This window comes from Canis lupus, chromosome 15 (assembly GCF_003254725.2).
Source record: "Canis lupus dingo isolate Sandy chromosome 15, ASM325472v2, whole genome shotgun sequence".
Lineage (NCBI taxonomy): Eukaryota > Metazoa > Chordata > Mammalia > Carnivora > Canidae > Canis > Canis lupus.
Genome location: NC_064257.1, coordinates 57,915,674 through 57,934,683, shown reverse-complemented (window position 1 = coordinate 57,934,683; position 19,010 = coordinate 57,915,674). Strand labels below are relative to the sequence as shown.

At 33.8% G+C, this 19,010-nt stretch overlaps 1 long non-coding RNA gene across 5 annotated transcripts in view; it reads right to left on the bottom strand.

The window, feature by feature from the left end:
• Positions 1-1,795: 1,795 nt before the first annotated feature.
• The window catches only part of LOC112654317 (uncharacterized), a 31,551-nt gene continuing 14,336 nt past the window's right edge, over positions 1,796-19,010 (bottom strand). For all 5 annotated transcript variants that reach the window (XR_007402380.1, XR_007402379.1, XR_007402377.1 and 2 more), the window contains exon 3: positions 1,796-2,312. This is a non-coding gene — a long non-coding RNA (uncharacterized LOC112654317). The remainder of the gene's footprint in view (positions 2,313-19,010) is intronic.

Sequence of the window (19,010 nt, the reverse complement as noted above, 5' to 3'; positions counted from 1 at the left end):
ATAAATAATGGAATGAATGAGTGTCTCTTAGCTCTTCTAAGTGTCTACCTCGCTGAAGTAGGATTTAAAAATGACCAAAATATAGTGTTAAAGCTGTGTGACAATTTAAGTCTTTAGTTTTTAGTGTCTATCTCATTGTTCTTCAATAAACTAAGATGTTTTACTTTGGAAACCTGTGTGATTATTGTAGGGGTAGTCTTCTATATTAGTAAATACATGAGGAAGAGAATTAACATTTATTTAGAGCTTGTTATTTTTAAGCGATTGTAGAGAATTTTAAAATTCATGTTTTATTTTAATTTTTACCATAACCTTGGGAAATAGCCACTGTTATCCCCTTCTTACAGATGATGGCAGTGGAATTGAGCATTGACTAGTAAGGGTCCATGCTTTTCCTTTTAGTGATTTTGAAACATCTTGAGGGCCCTACTGGGTACAGCCTATAATCAGAGAACATTGATGAAGTGCAGGAGGCACAGTGAGGATGATAAAGCAAAGTTCATCCATGTTTTAGCCAAAGCAGCAGGTATACATTTTGAACTTACAAGTGAAAATTCACTTGAAAAAAGGTATAATAGTTTTAAAGTATTCAAATGAGCATACCATAGCATCTTTATCTCCCCACTACAATGTGCGATGATTCAGACAATTTCAACACAACTCAGTTTCCCTGGATGAGTTCTCTCCTCTCCAAGTAATCCTACCCATGCAGAGATATTGAAAGACAAAAAAGGAGAAGTGAGAAGTTGGAAGTATGTAACATATGCCAGATATTCCAGGTAATTTTCCATAGACTTAAAAAAATACACTAGGACATATTAATTCCCTTGAATACTGGTTTGGTTATTCACTTCTTTTCTGTATTAATAACAAAACCAACAAAAGAACAAGGGAAAGAAAAGGTTCCGATTGAGGAAGATTTCTGAACTTCTAAGAACTTGAATAAAAATCTTCCTAAGTGATGAATTTTATTGCTGTGTATTTCTAAAGTAAAGCAGCACCAGCACATTTGTGCCATTCATTTCCAATACAATTTGTAAAGTTATTACCTATTTGGAATATTACCCACTTTTCTTCATGTACAACATAAAAATTTATGATGGATACCCTTTAAATGTGTATCTAAAAGTATGCATTACAATAAAGTATGATTTGTGATGGGAATGAGCATTGCATCTTCATTTTTAATTACCTTTCTCTTATAAATGAACTCAGGAAAATATCAAAGTAAAATGTATCCTATCACAGAAGAATACATCAGGATGACTTGCTTATGATATTAAACATTCTCCATATTAATGACCAGAATTACTCCTCTACTAAATAACCACACAAATCTGAGTTCAGTTTATTTTTTTATGGAGATGATTATTGAATTATGCAATCTATATTCCTTTGCTCATTATTCTGTGATATAGTATTCCACAAAACAGAAATATTTGTAAGATTTAAAATATGCCCATTGAGTTCTGAGAGATTCTTTTATGTATTTTCTATTATCTTAGATAACAATTATGTTCATATATTCTAGGACACTAAATGATTCATAACTGCACTATCCTAAGATATTTTATTTTGTGTCATAAAATGTGGAGTGGTATGAAATAAAACTAAGCAAGATAGGCATCTTATGAAAATGAAACTTTCCACTTAAGTTTGGGAGCTACAACTTTATAAATAACATGCAATATCAGCAAGTTTGCAAAGAAATAAAGTTCAGAAATACATGGAAAACACAATATTCAGAAAAGAGCAGAATGTTAAGTATATATATTCATTTATTTTGTGATATGTTTACAACCTCTAGTAGTAGCCAGCAATAGATTATGTAAGGAAGACCATGCTCTAGCAGACAGGTAAAGTCAAGTCATTGCCAATCCACAATGCTTGGGAGCATGACTCAGCATGCCATATTCCAGGTGGTTTTAGAAAGTATCATCTCAGAGAATGCTGTTTTCACTTTCGTTTTTTTAGATGCAGAATATCTCCCCAAAGTAGTTAGGGTTTATGGTATTCTCAGGAGAACACTGAACTACCACACTTTATTTCCTTTATGTGTCAAATCCAATTCATGGGACTGAAAAAGATGGAAATCAAACCCATGCCAATCTCTTATTCTTCAGATGCAGCAGCCAGCCACAGGGGTCTCACATATAGGATGACCTCGGAGTCAAGGGAAGAAGCATAAAGTAGGTTTAGGGGCTTAAATGAGCTAACTCTGGATGGATGACATTCTGAGGAAGATATTTTCACTTCAAGGCAGCAAATGGAATTTTGATCCTTGGTGAAAGCAAGCAATTTTTATAAATTACCTAGAGAGAACAAGAGGGGCGGTGGGATTAGTCTGATGCCTTTGGGTATGTTTGATACAGGGACTTACCAGAGTCCCTGGGTTATTGAGGAACACAGGGCAGACTAACATCCTGCAGATACTCTCCAACATCAGATGGGGAATAAAAATAGGATCTTTTCATCATATAATCCAAAATCAAACAATTATTATGTGATAAATGAATGCTAAAAAATGGATATGCTTATTTAATATATAGTATTTTCTATGTTTTTAATACATAAAATTTCAATTCTTTAGAAAAGAAGAGTTTCCTCTATTTTTTCCATCTTACTTCAATAATATATATATATGTATATATATATTTTTTTATTGTATTTGTTTATTCATGAGACACAGAGAGAGAGAGGCAGAGACAAAGGCAGAGGGAGAAGCAGGCTTCTTGTGGGGAGCCTGATGCAGAACTTGATCCCAGGACCCTGGGATCACACCCTGAGCCAAAGGCAGAGACTCAACCACTGAGTCACCTAGGCATCCCAGTCTTCAATGATATTCTATTCTAGCAATTAATATGATTAACTATTAATTATTTCTTATGATTATTCAATAGCTCTCGATTTATCAATATTAGATACTGATAACCTACTGACTTACTTCAAAAAAGATAGCAATTTATCATATTAAAATCACTCTGTCCACCTCTGTTCTTATTCCATCCAATATAGAATACTTATGTTATTTTTAAAACTTTGGTTGGTTTTTAATTAAAATGCCAATTTTAGACAACTTTTAAGATTATCTATTGACTCATCTTCTTATAAGGTACTTATACTCTTGAAGATCCTATGCTCTTTCTTCCATGAACTTATATAAGCTAAAACTTTACTTTTATTTTGACAAGGACGAAAACAATTTTATTTTCTTTTGCAGCTGCAAGTCTTAGTGCTTCATTTGGTAACTTCAAATATTACATACTAACACAGAGATTTCATTTCCAAGTATGACAGAGTAAGTGATATTGGATTAGCCTTTCTACTGTAAAATGAAAAAAAAAAAAACAGACAAAAACCAGGAGACAGCATGCAAACACAAATTTTAGAAGTATGGAAATCATGAAATGAGCTCAACAATCATTCCTCTACTAGTAGACAATTTCCTAATGATGGCTCAGCAAGCTGGTCTTCAAGAGGAATGACAATGGTTGAACTGGAATAAGAAGGCAGAGATCAGAATTGGCGGATATTCAAGGTGCTGAATTCTGTAGAAAGACTACTGAAGAAGAGGGAGTAGGCAAAGTGAACGCCTACAAATATGCATGAAGTTTCCTAACTAGTCATATGTGGAGGACCTGGTCTCACGCACACAATGGGAAATTCAATATGAATTACCATACTGCATTGACTATGGGGTTGAAATAAAATAGGCATTAGGGGTCACACAGTTATAAGAGACATTCATGGTGCCATCCGGCCAAAGTGGAGAAATCTCATTACCACCTACTTCACATCTTATACAACTGAGACGTCAGAAAGACCATAGCTTATGAAGAATATGATGATCTAAGTAAGGCCTACACTATACTTTTCCCCGACACAGCTAAAATCCAGCCCTGACAAGGTCCACAGGAGAAACAGAGTTTGGAGATTGAATTCTACCAAGTTGGAAGAGCTTGGGAAACACTGTAGACTTTTCACAGATTCTTCCCAGGAAAGTGCTAACAAAGCCTACATAAGGGCAAGGTTATCAGCCAGTAAATAAACTCCCTACTGGAAAGAAATAAACATATTTAAGAAGAAGTTGATAGTCTCCATAATGTAACATCAAAAATGTCCAGTATAAAACAATAATTTAAATTAATTTAAGTAATAATTTAAATAGTATAAATAATTATAATAGTATGAAATAATAATTTAAAATAACTTTTAAAATCAGATATGCAAAGAAATCAAATTATATGACTAGCAGTGAATAAAACAGTCAACAGAAATCAAATCACTTATGTCTTGATGTTAGATTTAGCAGACAAGTTTAAAACAAATATTATTTAGTTCAAAGAAATAAAGCAGATTTTATAATGATTTTCAAAGAAATAAAAGTGAACAAAATAAGCTGATAATGAATGTAGCTCAGAAAAATGGAATCTATTTTAAAAATTGAAAATTCTAAAACTGAAAATTATACTAACTGAGGTGAAATTTTTTTCTGTGCTTCATAGTAGGCTGAGGATGAGAAAAGAGTCAGTGAACTTGATCACTGAGGAAAAAAAAATAGGGGTACCCGGGTGGTTCAGTGGTTAAACATATGCCTTTGGCTCAGGTTCTGATCCCAGAGTTCTGGGATCGAGTTCCATATCGGGCTCCCTGCAAGGAGCCTGCTTCTCCCTCTGTCTGTGTCTCTGCCTCTCTCTGTCTCTCATGAATAAATTAATAAAAGCTTAAAAAAATTATTCTACCTGAGTAACAGAGAGGAATATGATTGAGAGAAACAAGTACAGAATAGTCAGCAATTGCCAGACAAAATAAAACAGCCTAATGTACACATACTAAGAATTCCGGGAAGAGAAGCATTTGAGAACGGGGTATAATATTTTTGAAGAAATAATGTAGAATAATTTCCCAAATGTAATAGAAATTAATCAACTTGCAGATGCAAACAGATTCAGTAGAAAATCAAAGATAATATGCAAGCACTTTGAGAAAAAAGAAAGATCACACACAGGAAAACAATAATACAAATTACCTACTCCTTATTAAAAATAATGGAGGCCTGAAGAAAATTGAGTGGTATTTCAAAAGGCTGAAAGAATGGAAAGCAAAACCTAATTCTGTCCACCTACTGTTCCATACAGTGAAAATATCCTTGAAAACAAGGGTAAATAGAGCCATTTCAGACAAATGAGAACTGAGAAATTCAGCTGCCCAAAGACCTGCACTACAAGAAATGGTAAAGGATATTTCTTATTTGAAGGATAATAACACTGAACAAAACCAACAAAAACATAGATGTATTGGAAGGTAAAACGAGTGCCAGAAAAGTTAACCCTTAGGTAAGTATAAAAGAGTGCATATTTTTTCTTTTCATAATATTCCTCAGAGAGAACTGACAAAAATAGAATTAGTAAAATGCAAACTGTGGTTTATAATGCACATTGAAATACAAGATATGACAACAGCTCTTGGAATTATGCTTCCACTAGAAGAAAGAGTAGACATAGAGAATCATACTCCTGGGACATCATTTCATCGTAGAAGTCAGAAATGGGAGGTTGGAACTATAAATTGACAAGTGTGAGGTGTAAAGTGGGAGGTATAAAGGGCTAAGAAGTGTGAAGTGTAAAGTTTAAATAATACAACATGGATTCAAAATACCCTTTCATAAATCAACGATGCATATTTTCTTTTTTTGATGCATATTTTCAACTCCAAAACAAGTAGTATAATTTTTTTTAAAAAAGAGGTATACTGGGGATCCCTGGGTGGCGCAGCAGTTTGGCGCCTGTCTTTGGCCCAGGGCGCGATCCTGGAGACCCGGGATCGAATCCCACATCGGGCTCCCGGTGCATGGAGCCTGCTTCTCCCTCTGCCTGTGTCTCTGCCTCTCTCTCTCTCTCTCTGTGACTATCATAAATAAAAAATTTTAAAAAAAGATATTAAAAAAAGAGGTATACTTTAATATATTAAGAAAAGATACAGTACCCTACAAAAAAAAAAAAAAATAGAATGCGTACTGCCATCTGTGTTGAAGTAACTGGTACTCGTCTTAAAAATCTAAGAAACTGGACAAAATTAAAAACAAAATTTTAACCTGAGTCTTTTTCTCTTTGGATGTTACTTTTTTATACATAAAATGCGAGATTTGTTCTTGAACAATGATTTTTCAAATGCGTTAATGTAGACTGGCTCTGTCGGAATTATCTGAAGAACTGGTTTAAATATCATTTTTTCTTTTTTTTTTCCTTTTGAAGATTAGTTGACACATTACGTTAGTTTCAGGTATACCACATAGTGATTTGACGAATCTCTACGTTAGCTATGCTCACAAATGTAGCTTCCACTTGTCATCCTTAAGCTATTGCAGTATCACTGACTGCATTCCCCATGCTGTGCCTTTTAGTCCCATGACTTATTCATTCTATAGCTGGAAGCCTGTACCTGTCACCCTCCCTCACTATTGCGCCCATCCCCACATCTCTCTCTCCTCGGGCAGTCAACAGTGTGTTCTCTGAATTCATGAGTGATTTTTTGTTTGCTTGTTTTGCTGTTTAGCTTCCACATATTAGTGAAATTATATGATATTTGTCGTCCTTTGTCTGACTTATTTCACTTTGCATATTCTTGCTTAAAAAGAGTCTTGCAGAATAAGAACTTCTAGGAACAAACCTATTCTAAAGAGCAATCAGGTATGAAAACTACAAAACTAAATGATCTTCAGTCTCACTTGCAGCTCATACATTCTAATCCCCTGAAAAAAATTAAATTTATTTGCTGTTTTACTTCCAGTAATAATACATCTTTAAGGATTTTTCTTATGAACATGCCATTAAAGCATCAATTAAATAGACTTGCTTATGAATTTGGATGTTTAATGACCTTTTCAATGAAATGTTTCATCTTAATACCCCTTCACTATAAATGTCTCGTTAAAAGGAGAATACTCCCAGGAGCATATAGAAGTTCTGAATTTATAGGGTCAGAACTACAAATGATAAATAGTAGCAACTGGATGGATGCTACAAAATAAATCTTCAGAAACCAAATAATTAGTAGCGCAGGTTTCTAAACCAAATTCTATGTTTGCCAACATAAACACAAATAATTAGAGGCCTAGGAATAATTGTGAAATTGTGGACTCTTACATAATGAATGATGGTCAGGAATGGTGTGTATTTATCATTTCTTTCCTTTTATTTATCAAAGCATTTAAGCTCACTTGCCAATGGGATGCTGCCTTAAGAGCCCATTATCTGTTCCAAAAATTGATTTTCAATTAATCTGCATCTCTACTTCTTACCTTAGCCAATATACCTCCAGGAAACACTGCTCACTGAGAACATTAATTCATGAAATTTGATTAGTTGACACTTAATGGGCTCAAACTGACACTTCCTCCACCTCCTTGGGACATGTTAATTACACATTTGGTTTCTATAAGTATATATAACTAAATATAACTCTTAAGACTGTCTCACACATTATTGGAGACCAGGTCAAGCCAATTGATGACACTGTGCAGAGAGATGAAATGCCCACCTGAGTATCTGATACAGACATGACCTGGATAAGACCAGTTATTTCCTCCCCCACACATAAAAATATTTCCTAATATAATTTATTCTCAAATACAAATGTGTTCATCTGTAAATGAATATAGCCAAGAAGGCTTATTCAAGTGAAACAAACACAGAAAGGGGAAAAAATTAGATATGCCAAAATGATCAGTGTTCACTCCCGCTCCCCTTTGCTATGCCCCTCCTCGCATATGTAACATGAGTGAGTCAGTGTTGTGAGCACACCGACATAGATGCTCACAACTGGTGCACAAAACGAATCCAGTGACATGTAAAGAAAAGTTGTATAAGCTTCATATTTTCATTGTCACACAAGATAATGACAGGGTATGCCTTTATGACTAACTCATCGTAATCTCTTTTCTCATCTATTTCTTGCAAAAGGGAGCTGGGTTCCACAGTTCTGGAACTTTTTTTAGCCATGATCTTTTCTCAACCATCTTTTATGCCAGTTTTGGAGAAAAAGATTTTTAATCAAGACTTAGACTAAGATCTTCCTCCTTTATATTCCCCTTATGGATCATATTACTACATAATGAATATGTTTTTTCCTTTTAACTTAATAATTTTGTTTTGAATGTGAACAGTTTAAGTATAAAAGTATCTATTTCAGAAAATGTAGACTGAATAATAAAATAATTTCATCTTTAAGAGCTAATATTGATTAATGAGATCATTATGATTTGAGGGCAATTGATTAAGAGACTACAGATTCTAAACCTACTGAGTAGATGGGGTCCTTTTTGAAACTTGTGGCCTTTTAATTATACATTTATTTGACATTAGTTTTAAACCCCCAAATAAATTATTTTTGTAATCCATTTTACAATAAAAAATTCTTTTATATTTGGCCTATTTTTTTAGTTTTTCCTTGTATGAATCTGAATGTCTATCTGCTATCATTTTCTTTCTACCTGAAGATTTTATTTTTTTTATTATTTATTAATTCATTTATTTAAAGATTGTATTATTTACTCATGAGGAACACAGAGAAAAAGGCAGAGACTCAGGCAGAGGGAGAAGCAGGCTCTCTGTGGGAAGCCTGATGTAGAACTCCATCCCAAGAGCCCGGGATCACAACCAGAGCCAAAGGCAGATGCTCAGCCACTGAGCCACCCAGGTGTCTCTGAAGATTCTATTTTAATATTCGTTTTAGTACAGGCTTCTTGGCCATCAGTTCATTCAGATTTTGTCTGAAAGTCTTTAAATCCATTTCCCTTTGGAATGATACTTTCAACGGGTAGAGATTTTGAACACTATGAAGATGTCTTTCAATTACATGTGTCCTTTTTTTCTTATTAACCATCTGCAGTTATTTTTTATTCTACATGTATTGGATTTTCTTTTTTTCTCATTTATTTTCTGTATCAGTGGTTTGTGGTAATTTCATTATCATATGCCTTGATGTGTTTTTCTTGATACTGTTTGAGGCTTATAGAGGTTCTTAAATCTGTGATTTTATAATTTTCACCAAGTTTTGAAAATTTTTGACCATTACAAAATAGGCTATGTTTATATCAATAATTAAATTGAGATTATTAAACTCTCAACTATAGGTTTCCTTCCCTGTGAATGTCACTCTATGTCAGTTACTCATGAGCTAAAAAGCTATTTTTTTCCTACCAACCTTTTCTTCAAGTCTTAACAACAACTCCTCTGCTCTGATCATCTAATTCCAGAAAACTGATCTTGGGACTATCATAGATTTTGGGGACAGCAATGAGAGAGGGGGATGTGGTTCTCTCCTATGTATACATTGTATACGCAGAACTCTCCATTTCCCACACCACTGCTGTTACAACAGGTAAAACCTTTCATAACACCCTTCAAGATATACTGATAGGGATGCCTGGGTGGCTCAGCAGTTGGGCATCTGCCTTCGGCTCAGTGTGTGATCCTGGAGACCCAGGATTGAGTCCCACATCGGGCTCCCTGCATGGAGCCTGCTTCTCCCTCTGCCTGTGTCTCGGCCTCTCTCTCTGTGTCTCTCATGAAAAAATAAACAAAATCTTTTTTTTTAAAGATATACAGATAACAGATGTAAGGAAGTTCTATAAAATTTCTACTGTTCTTACAGATGCAAATTCAACTCCAACATTTTCCTTAAAGTTTCTCTAAAGATATGACTTTCAATTTTTGGCTAATATTTTCTCTCAATAAGATTTTGAAAATATACATCTTGGGAACCAATGTTGCTTACTTGAAGTGAATACAGTTCTGCACATTTCCAGCCCAGTTTGAAATTAGAGGGGGACACATAACATGCTGTGGAAAATGGACATGAAGTAGAGATGATATGTGTTCCATGTATGTACCAAAGAAGCCTATTTGATTCTGTGTCTGAGTGACTGTGTGGAGCAGGCCTAATGAGCCTCAATGAATATATAACATGATCAAGAAGGAATTTTTGTTGCCTTAAGCAGCTGAGAATTCAGTACCCAAGGATGCCTGTTACTGCAGCATAGCCTGTCTTCTTTTGACAAGTAGACCATCACGTATTCCTAAATTTAGCAGTTTGTTTTTACTAATGAGAGATAGAGTATATCAAATAGTTGAAAATTTTAAAACAGTGTGGATGGACAGCATTTAGAATAAATATTTTATAACATGATGTGCTACATTGATTTTGCATAGTACTTAATGGCACATTTTGAATCTAAAAGAATCCATGCAAATTTTTATTTATGTATTTATTTACTTACTTATTTACCAACTTTATTCAGTAAATCCTGAAAAAAGATTATTGGCCCCAGAAAACAATTCAGTTGCATTTAAAAGAACCATTATTGTTGACGGGGTCCGAGATTGGCCAACTATTCTTCAAAGTCAGCATTTCCTTTAGAGATCACAGTTGACTACATTTCATGGTTTTCTTGCATCTAAATTTTCAATTAATAGGATGTGGAAAATGTGATGGAACCCACTTTCAGGCCAAGTCCCTCATTATTATTATTTTTTTAACCTAAGGTGATCTGCACAGTCAAATGTGGGAGAAGGTAGCACCACCTTGAATAATTCTATCATTTTAGTTCCTGAATAACTCAACTGAGCAAGAGTCCCCTACAATAAACTTTATGTGTGACAGTGTTAAGCCACACTTCTCAGTGTTAATGAACTAACTCACTTAAGAAGCTGAGATGTCAGGATTTATCTGTATCAGCATTTAACTTACTTTAACAAATTATTTAACCCACGTAGCTTCAGCTTTTCTTAGTTAAATTCAGGCAAACAAAGGGCAAGTTTCATTCCTAACAGAAATAATCATTGCACAGAAAAGATCAAAAGCCCAAAGTGCAAAAGTGCTCTAATTAATCTTTTTAAATGGTTTCAACAACTGATATTTTAAAGCCTCTGCTTATCAAGGGATTTGTTTTTACATCTCAGAACAAGGCATCTTCATATGATTTCTGTGTTTCTCAACAAGGCATTCATGACTTTTTTTAATGCTGTGTCTTTGTCCCTAGGGCTCTTCTTTAAATACCTAGTCCTGAAAATTCTTTGAAGACTTTGCTTCAATGTTATCTGATCTCTAATCACCGGATAGGAAGTTATGCCCTTTCATTTGATTATTCAATTTATTTGGTTGTTTTCTATGATAAATTGTCACATTTTCAGTTACTATATTTGGTCTTTTAAGTTTATTTCTGAATCCTAAGTAGAGAATAAACTACCCCAGGGAAAGCATCACATCTTGATTTATTAATGGCGTCTAAGTGCCTAGCTTTGGAAGATAATCTTCAATGATCATTTTGAAGTAGTATAGAGAATAAATCGGTCAGAAGTGCAGTAAGAAGCAAAATGTAGGAGGTGGGTGGCAGGGGAGGCTAAGGAGGGATAGGAGGAGGCTTTTGCAGATAAGAACAAATAAATGTTTAGCAGTGCCACAGCAAGTATAAATGAATAAAATAACTACATTGACTGAAACTGAATAGTAATCAAAACAATGACTGGGGATCATCCATGGATTAATCCCTGAGTAATCAGAGAGAAAAAAGGTGGTGTCTAATAATTGCAGAAATAGATATATGTTACTTTTTCCCCCCTCTATTACGTTGGTCCTTCTCCAACAGAAATAGGTTTTCAATGATGTTTGTTAAGAATAAAATTCTGAAGCCAGAATCGAATAGAATAGAATTCAGTAAGCCAGGATGTAGTTTTTTTGGTGTTGCTCCCAGGAGTAGTACAGTGAAAATGTAGGAAAATTGTGTGCCTAGATTAAGAAAATTATTTATAGTAGCAGCACTAAGGGCAACTAAGTTAGCATGTAGTGTCTGAGTGCAAAAGATACTTGTCCGTTTAAAGGAGATCACTTCATAGCAATAGAAACAGCAGGATGGCACAAGCAAGAAATCACAAAACAGAAGGAGACATATGCAGGAAAATGTAGTGAAGTGCATAAAACCGATAAGCTCAGTAAAGAAGGCCATCACCAGTGGTTAAAACAATAGCAACAACAACGACAACAACAAATTTATAATAAATTTGTAAAGCTCACATAGATGTAATGATATTTGGGTTCTGAATGAGTACAAAATGTGTTTCTACACCTCTTAACAACACACACAAAAAAATGAATAGCACTATGATCCACTGCCATAATTCCAGGTATGCATAGAATCAGTCTTTTTTTTTTTTATTTTTACAAATTAATGGCTCAACTCCTTCCTTGATTAAATTAACCTGACAACATATCTTTTTTTTTTTTTTTTTGAGTTTTGTTTCTCTTGTTACTCTTGGACTATAAAAACTTTTTAATGGGATTTATTCAGTCCAAAAGAATTACATATATATTTAACCACCAGACCAGAGAAAGGCTTGTAAGAACTCAACATCTTTACTGGTAGAACCATGTATTACCTGCTGCCATTTCCATAATGTCCTTAATGTGTCATTTTTGGGTGCTGGTTTCCCATGACTGGGGCATTCATTCCACTACATAAATCTCCTCCTATTCTAATCAAATAGAAAACTGTGTGTGTTTGGCGGGGGGGCAGAAGAATATGACATTAACTATTTTGAGATATTGGACAGCAGGCTGAACAGGATTTTCTCCTTGAGAGAGAGGGATAGAGTTCGAATGGAGTGAACTCTAGGATCTGTCTGATTTTCTACTTGGATATATTTAACTGATTTGGAAAAAAAGGCAAACTCAAGCTAGTTAAGGTGAACCCATCAAGTTCAGCAGATGAGGATCAGAATTTAGGATGCCTGAGTTAATTAGATGATGCTTGCCAGATTAAGGTACCAACGTGGAAGGAGCTATGCAGAAAAGAGATCCTGAAAGCTGTATAGAGATCCCATTGAGTCTTGGGTTGACTTTGTACCTCCAAATGTGAGGGGTATGTAGGGGCCAAGGGCAGGCTCCCCCAAGATGGAGCACTTTGGCATGAACATTACTTTGAGCTAAAAGCAATCCACGGCCAGCAGATTCAGAAAAACCTCTTTAGCTCCCCCTCAACTGCCTGCTTTAGTAGGAAGAGAGATATTAACAGAGACTCCCTTTTATCTAGGGCACTGACCTGCATAATAGGGCAAGCTTTGTTTTTAAAAACATCTCCTTTCATCTCCCGACTAATAACTTTTCTTCCCAACCTCGCACTTGTATCCTCAGACCCTACCCCTCTCCTTAGCTCATATAAGCTTCATGTTGCCTGTTTTTTGTAATTTCATGTCTGTGTGTAGATTCCTCCGCATGCCTATTAACTTTGATTTTTCTTGTTTATCTACGTCATGTTGATTTGATTCTATGTCCAGCTAGAAGGACTAAAGGGCAGAGAAAGCTCTTCCTCCCTGATAAATAAAACTTCTAGGGACTGGAAAAAATCAACCAACCACCCAACCAACCAGAGAAACAATCAGGATGTTATATGGTAAATATTCTTCAGAGTACAAAGTTGGGAGACATTCAAATTCTTACCAGAGTGAAAAGACCTTGCTAAAGCAGGACATTTGGTGGAGGTACCAAATGGGAACACCTTAGTAATAGAGCTAAATTACCATGAGAATAAAGGATATTCTAATTCAGAACTGAACAAAAATTGAAAATAAAGCTGAATAGATTCAAACTAAATTGTAAGTAATTTAAATGACTGTCAAACACACTTCAACATTTTGTTTGGTATCTAATTATCTTTTAATTTTAAAATTAAAACATGGTCAATCCAGGAATATCCTTGGACATTCTTTAAGTCAAGGTGACAAATTCCAAATCCAAACAATTGGTTACTAGATAGTCAAAAAAGCAGTAAAATGTGACTTATAACCGAGGCAATGTATGTGTGGTGGGGAGTGAATACAAATAGATTAATAAATGATATAATTGATGTAATTAGCAAGGATTTAAAGATGGGCAGCTTAAATATGCTCAAGAATACAAAGGAAAATGTGACCATACTAAGAAAACAAATTTTTTAAATAAAATTAATTTCTAGAGATAAAATATAATATCTAAAATTTAAAAAAATCATTGAAGGCATTTGCCAGAAAATAGATGCTGATGAACAAAATATCACCAGAACTGATGACACAGTTATAGAATTGATGTAAACTGAAGCACACTGAATAAAAAGATAGAAAAAATTAAAAATTCGTGTTTCAATGATAGTACTATAGTTTGACATATGCATAATTGGAATCTGAGAAAAATACAGGAAAGGGCAGATAAAACAGTTGAAGAGATAATGGTTGAAATTTTATGAAAATTATAAACTCACATATCATAGAAATTTAAACAGAAGGAAAATTACACCATATCATATTAAACTGCTAACCAAAATGAAAGCAAGAAAACATTCAAGGCAACCAGAAGCAAAGATAGTGTAACAATGATAAAAATAATGTCAGACTTTAGAAAACTAAAAAAGTCAGAATATAAATAATAATTCCATTAAAGAACTGACAGAAAAAAATACCTTATTGTAAAATTCTAAATTCAGGGGAAAAATATCTTTCAGATAAATATGCAGATTAAAACTTAAAAAATAAAACAGGAGAGAATTCATTTCCAGGAATTGGACATACAAGATAACATCAAAGTTATTCAGGTTAAAAGAAAGTACTACCAGTTAGAAAATTATATAGATACAAAGGAATGAATAGTGTGAGAAAATATCATTCTCTCTCTCTCTTTTTTTTTTTTTTTTAGCTTTTAGGTGCTTTGTTAATTTTATAATGCATGTAGAACTAGAAGTATGCTAAAAATAGCATAAATGATTGGAAAGAGAAAATAGAAGCAATGGTTTGTAAAATTCTTACATTACATACAAAGTGGTGTAATATTAGTTGGAACTAGACTGTGATCATTTAAATTTTATGTTGTAAACCCTAGAACAACCAATAAAAATAAAACCATAAGGTATAAATACCAATCCGATAATGCAGATTATGTATGAAAATAAAATATTCAATTAATTCAAACGAAGGTAAAGATAAAAAATATCCAAGAAAAAGATGTGACAGAGAGAAAACATATACAAGATAATATGCTTAAAGTCAATAATTTTGGTGGATATATCAAAGAAAAACGATCTATATATTATAAATATAAGGTAAAGATTGCCCAAATAGATAAAAATGCGAGACCCAACTACATGATGACAAGAACTACAGTGTTGATGTGGACAAAGCTAATTTAACAATAAAATAACATAGATAATATAAAATTAATCATGAAAAAATGGAGTGGCTATATTAATTTCAGATAAAATAGATTCCAGAACAAGGAGGATTACCAAGAATAAAGCATTAATTTAATAATTATAAGAGTATTAATTTATAGAGAAGACACAAACCTTCAATGCTTATGCAACTAATAATGGAGCTTCAAAATACATGAAGAAAAACTTACACAGCAGGAAGGAAAACTAATGCACACAAAACATTCACCAAGATAGACTTCACTATGGCCATGGTAGCCATCGACTAATTTAAGAGTATTAAAATCACACGCATTTTTTCTTTTCTGACTGCAAAAAATAACAGATATTTGGAAAATCCCAAAATATTGGAAATTAAAACAGCATATAGCACAATTTCAATAAAATTATATGAATATATAAATTATGAAGATAAATTAAAATAAAAACTAATATATCAAAAGTAAATGCTTATGTTAGAGAGGAATGAAAATTTCAAGATACTACTCTAAATTTACAGTTTAAGCAGCTAAAAAAATGAAGTGTAAGTGAAAACTACACAAATGCATAAAGTAAAATAGTAAAATGTAAAGAAAATTAATGAAATAATAAATGAATGAAAATAGGAAAATGTAATATCAAAAGTTGATTTTTTGAAAAGATTAATAAAATAGATAAACCTGTTAATCACACAAAACAAAGTAAAAACTATTGATCCATTTGTATGGAATTCTAGAAATAGAGAATAAATCTATAATGACAGAAAGTGGAACAATATTTGTTCTCTTTGGTTTAATAAATAATATCAAAGGAGCAAAGGGGAATTTTCTGGAGTGATGAATGGGTTCCATAACCTATGGTGGTTACGTGACAGTGTAGTTCTGTTCAAGTCTCACATAGTACACGTAGAGTGAGCTTTTTGGTGTGTAATTTATGTCTAAATAATGTTGATTTATTTAAATAAAAGAAAAATATGGACATATTCGATATTCATTTATGTATGAGATTGATTGATATTAGAAAGAAAAGATTAACTGGCACTTGGAAATACTTTGTTTATGTTCAAACAGGAGAAATAAAATATCAGAATGAATTATGTCTATGATTATACCCAAAATTAAATTCTATAAATCCATTACTCCTTTACTGTTTGACTTTTATGTTATTATTTTATTGTTACTATTAGTTACATTCATGATAAATATGATTATTATTTCAAAATTCACATAGAAAAACACATCTCCCTTACGTCTACTGGAAATGTTCATTCTACGTAAAGAAAAGATGATGAATTTGTGCTTTTCTGTTTATCTGCTTATCTGCATCTTCAATTTTTATTCCCAAACTTATATTTCCACCTGAAGATTTTTCTCATACATTACCACAAAATTGGTGAGATCGTGTACTTCAAGGGCCAAAAACTGTTCAATTTTTTTTTATATCTTTAACACTTTTTAAAATAATTCTTCCTCTACAGTGATTTGGTGAGTATTTTTGTTTTAGCCATAGCATAACTGTCATGCAAATGGCATTTTTTGCCTACTACCAAAAAGCCAAAATCTGAACACTTGTGTCCACCGCATCCTGTTGTCAGTCATCATGCGAAACACCACACAATCAAGCTTTACTCTCAGGGAGAAGAGACATAGTTTCAGTAGTGGCTACCAGTCCCCAGGGCTGCAGATCCCTTCCAGTGACAGCTGATATAGGGAACACCCTTATTATTCTGCAAAATAAAGATCCCGTCCTATCCCTGTAGAGGCCAGATATGACAATCGAGTTTGCCAGGTGCCATATGGCAGCTAAACAGAACAAAAGAATACATACTGAGTCTGAAACAAGGAAGGTGGTCCCAAATAAGGTGATAAGCCCAGCAGACTGAGAATTCTATCTCTGGATAAGGAAATTTCCAGGCCCAAACCCCATTCTTATACACCCCAGTAGGCATTAAAAGACTATATTGCACATTAGCTAAAGATCTGGTGGTAGCAGCACCTGGGGGGCTCAGTGGTTGAACATCTGCCTTTGGCTTAGGTCATGATCCTGGGGTCCAGGGATCGAGTCCTCATCAGGCTCCCTGCAGGGAGTCTGCTTCTCCCTCTGCCTGTGTCTCTGCCTCTCTCTCTCTCTGTGTCTCTCATGAATAAATAAATAATTTTTTAAAAAAAGGATCAGGTGGAAAAAATGAAAAAATAAAAAGGATCAGGTGGTAATCATATAGTAATTTATAAATGTATCAAATTAATATATTGTACATCTTAAGTTTACACATTATATGTCAATTATATCTCAATAAAATAATTTTTAAAAACAGTTTTTTAAAATTGCCTACACCACTTATATCAGACACAAAAATTAACTCAAATTGGATCAAAAATTTGAATATAAGACCTGAAACCAGGCAGCCTGGGTGGCTCAGCAGTTTAGCACCACCTTCAGCCCAGGGCCTGATCTTAGAGACCTGGGATCGAGTCCCACGTTGGGCTCCCTGCATGGAACCTGTTTTTCCCTCTGCCTGTGTCTCTGCCTCTCTCTTTCTCTCTCTCTGTGTCTCTCGTGAATAAATAAATAAAATCTTTAAAAAAAAGAAAAAGACCTGAAACCGTACAACAGAAACACTAGGTGATAAGCTCCTTGACATCTTGGAGATGGTTTTTGGGCCTCACACCAAAAGTAAGGGCAAAAAACACAAAAATAAACAAGTGGGACTATAGCAAACTGAAAACCTTCAAAGCAGCAGAGGAAATCACCTAATAGAATGAAAAGGCAACCCATTGAATGGGAGAAAATATTTGCAAATCGTATACCTGATAAGGAGTTAGTATTCAAATATATACAGAACTCATACATTTCAGTAGCAAAACAAACAAAAACCAAAAAAAAAAAAAAAAAAGAAAAAGAAAAGAAAAAATCCAATTAAAAAATGGCAAAAGATCTGATAGACATTTTTCCAAAGGAAACATAGAGATGGCCAACAACTACATGAAAGGATGATTAATGTCACTAATCATTAGGGAAATCCAAATCAAACCACAATGAAGTATCATGTCACACTTATTAAAATGGCTATTATAAAAAAGACAAGAAATAAGTTCTGGCAAGGATGTGGGTAAAAGGGAACACTTGTGTACTGTTGATGGAAGTATACATTGGAGCAGCCACTGTAAGAACAGTATGGAAGTTCTTCAAACTTTTAAAAATAGAACTACACTATGATCGAACAATTTTATTTCTGATTATTTATCCAAAGAAAACAAAAACACTAATTTAAAAAAGATATATGCACTCCATATGCATTTCAGTATTATTTACAACAGCCAAGATATAGAAACAATCCAAGTGTCCAGCCACGAATGAATGGGTAATGAAGATGTGTGTGTATGTATATGCATATATTATTCAGCCATAAAAAAGAATGAGATCTTGCCATTTGCAATAATATGGATGCAACTTGAAGCCATTATGCCAAGTGAAACAAATCAGAGAAAGACAAGTACCGTATGATTCCTCTTACGTGTGGAATCTAAAAGAAACAAACGAACAGAATCAAGCTCGGAAATACAGAAAACAGATTGGTGGTTGTTTTCATAGGGTTCAAATCTGTATTTTTGTATGTAGAGGGAATTAATTTCTGCACTAATCGCTAATAAATATTGTATTAACTTGTCGGGGGAAAAAAGAGAAAGGGTGAGAACAGATTGGTAATTACTAGAAGTAGAGTGTAGAGTGGGATGAAATGAGTGAAGGGAGTCAAAAGGTACAGACTTCGGGTTATGAGATAAGTAAGTCATGGGGATGT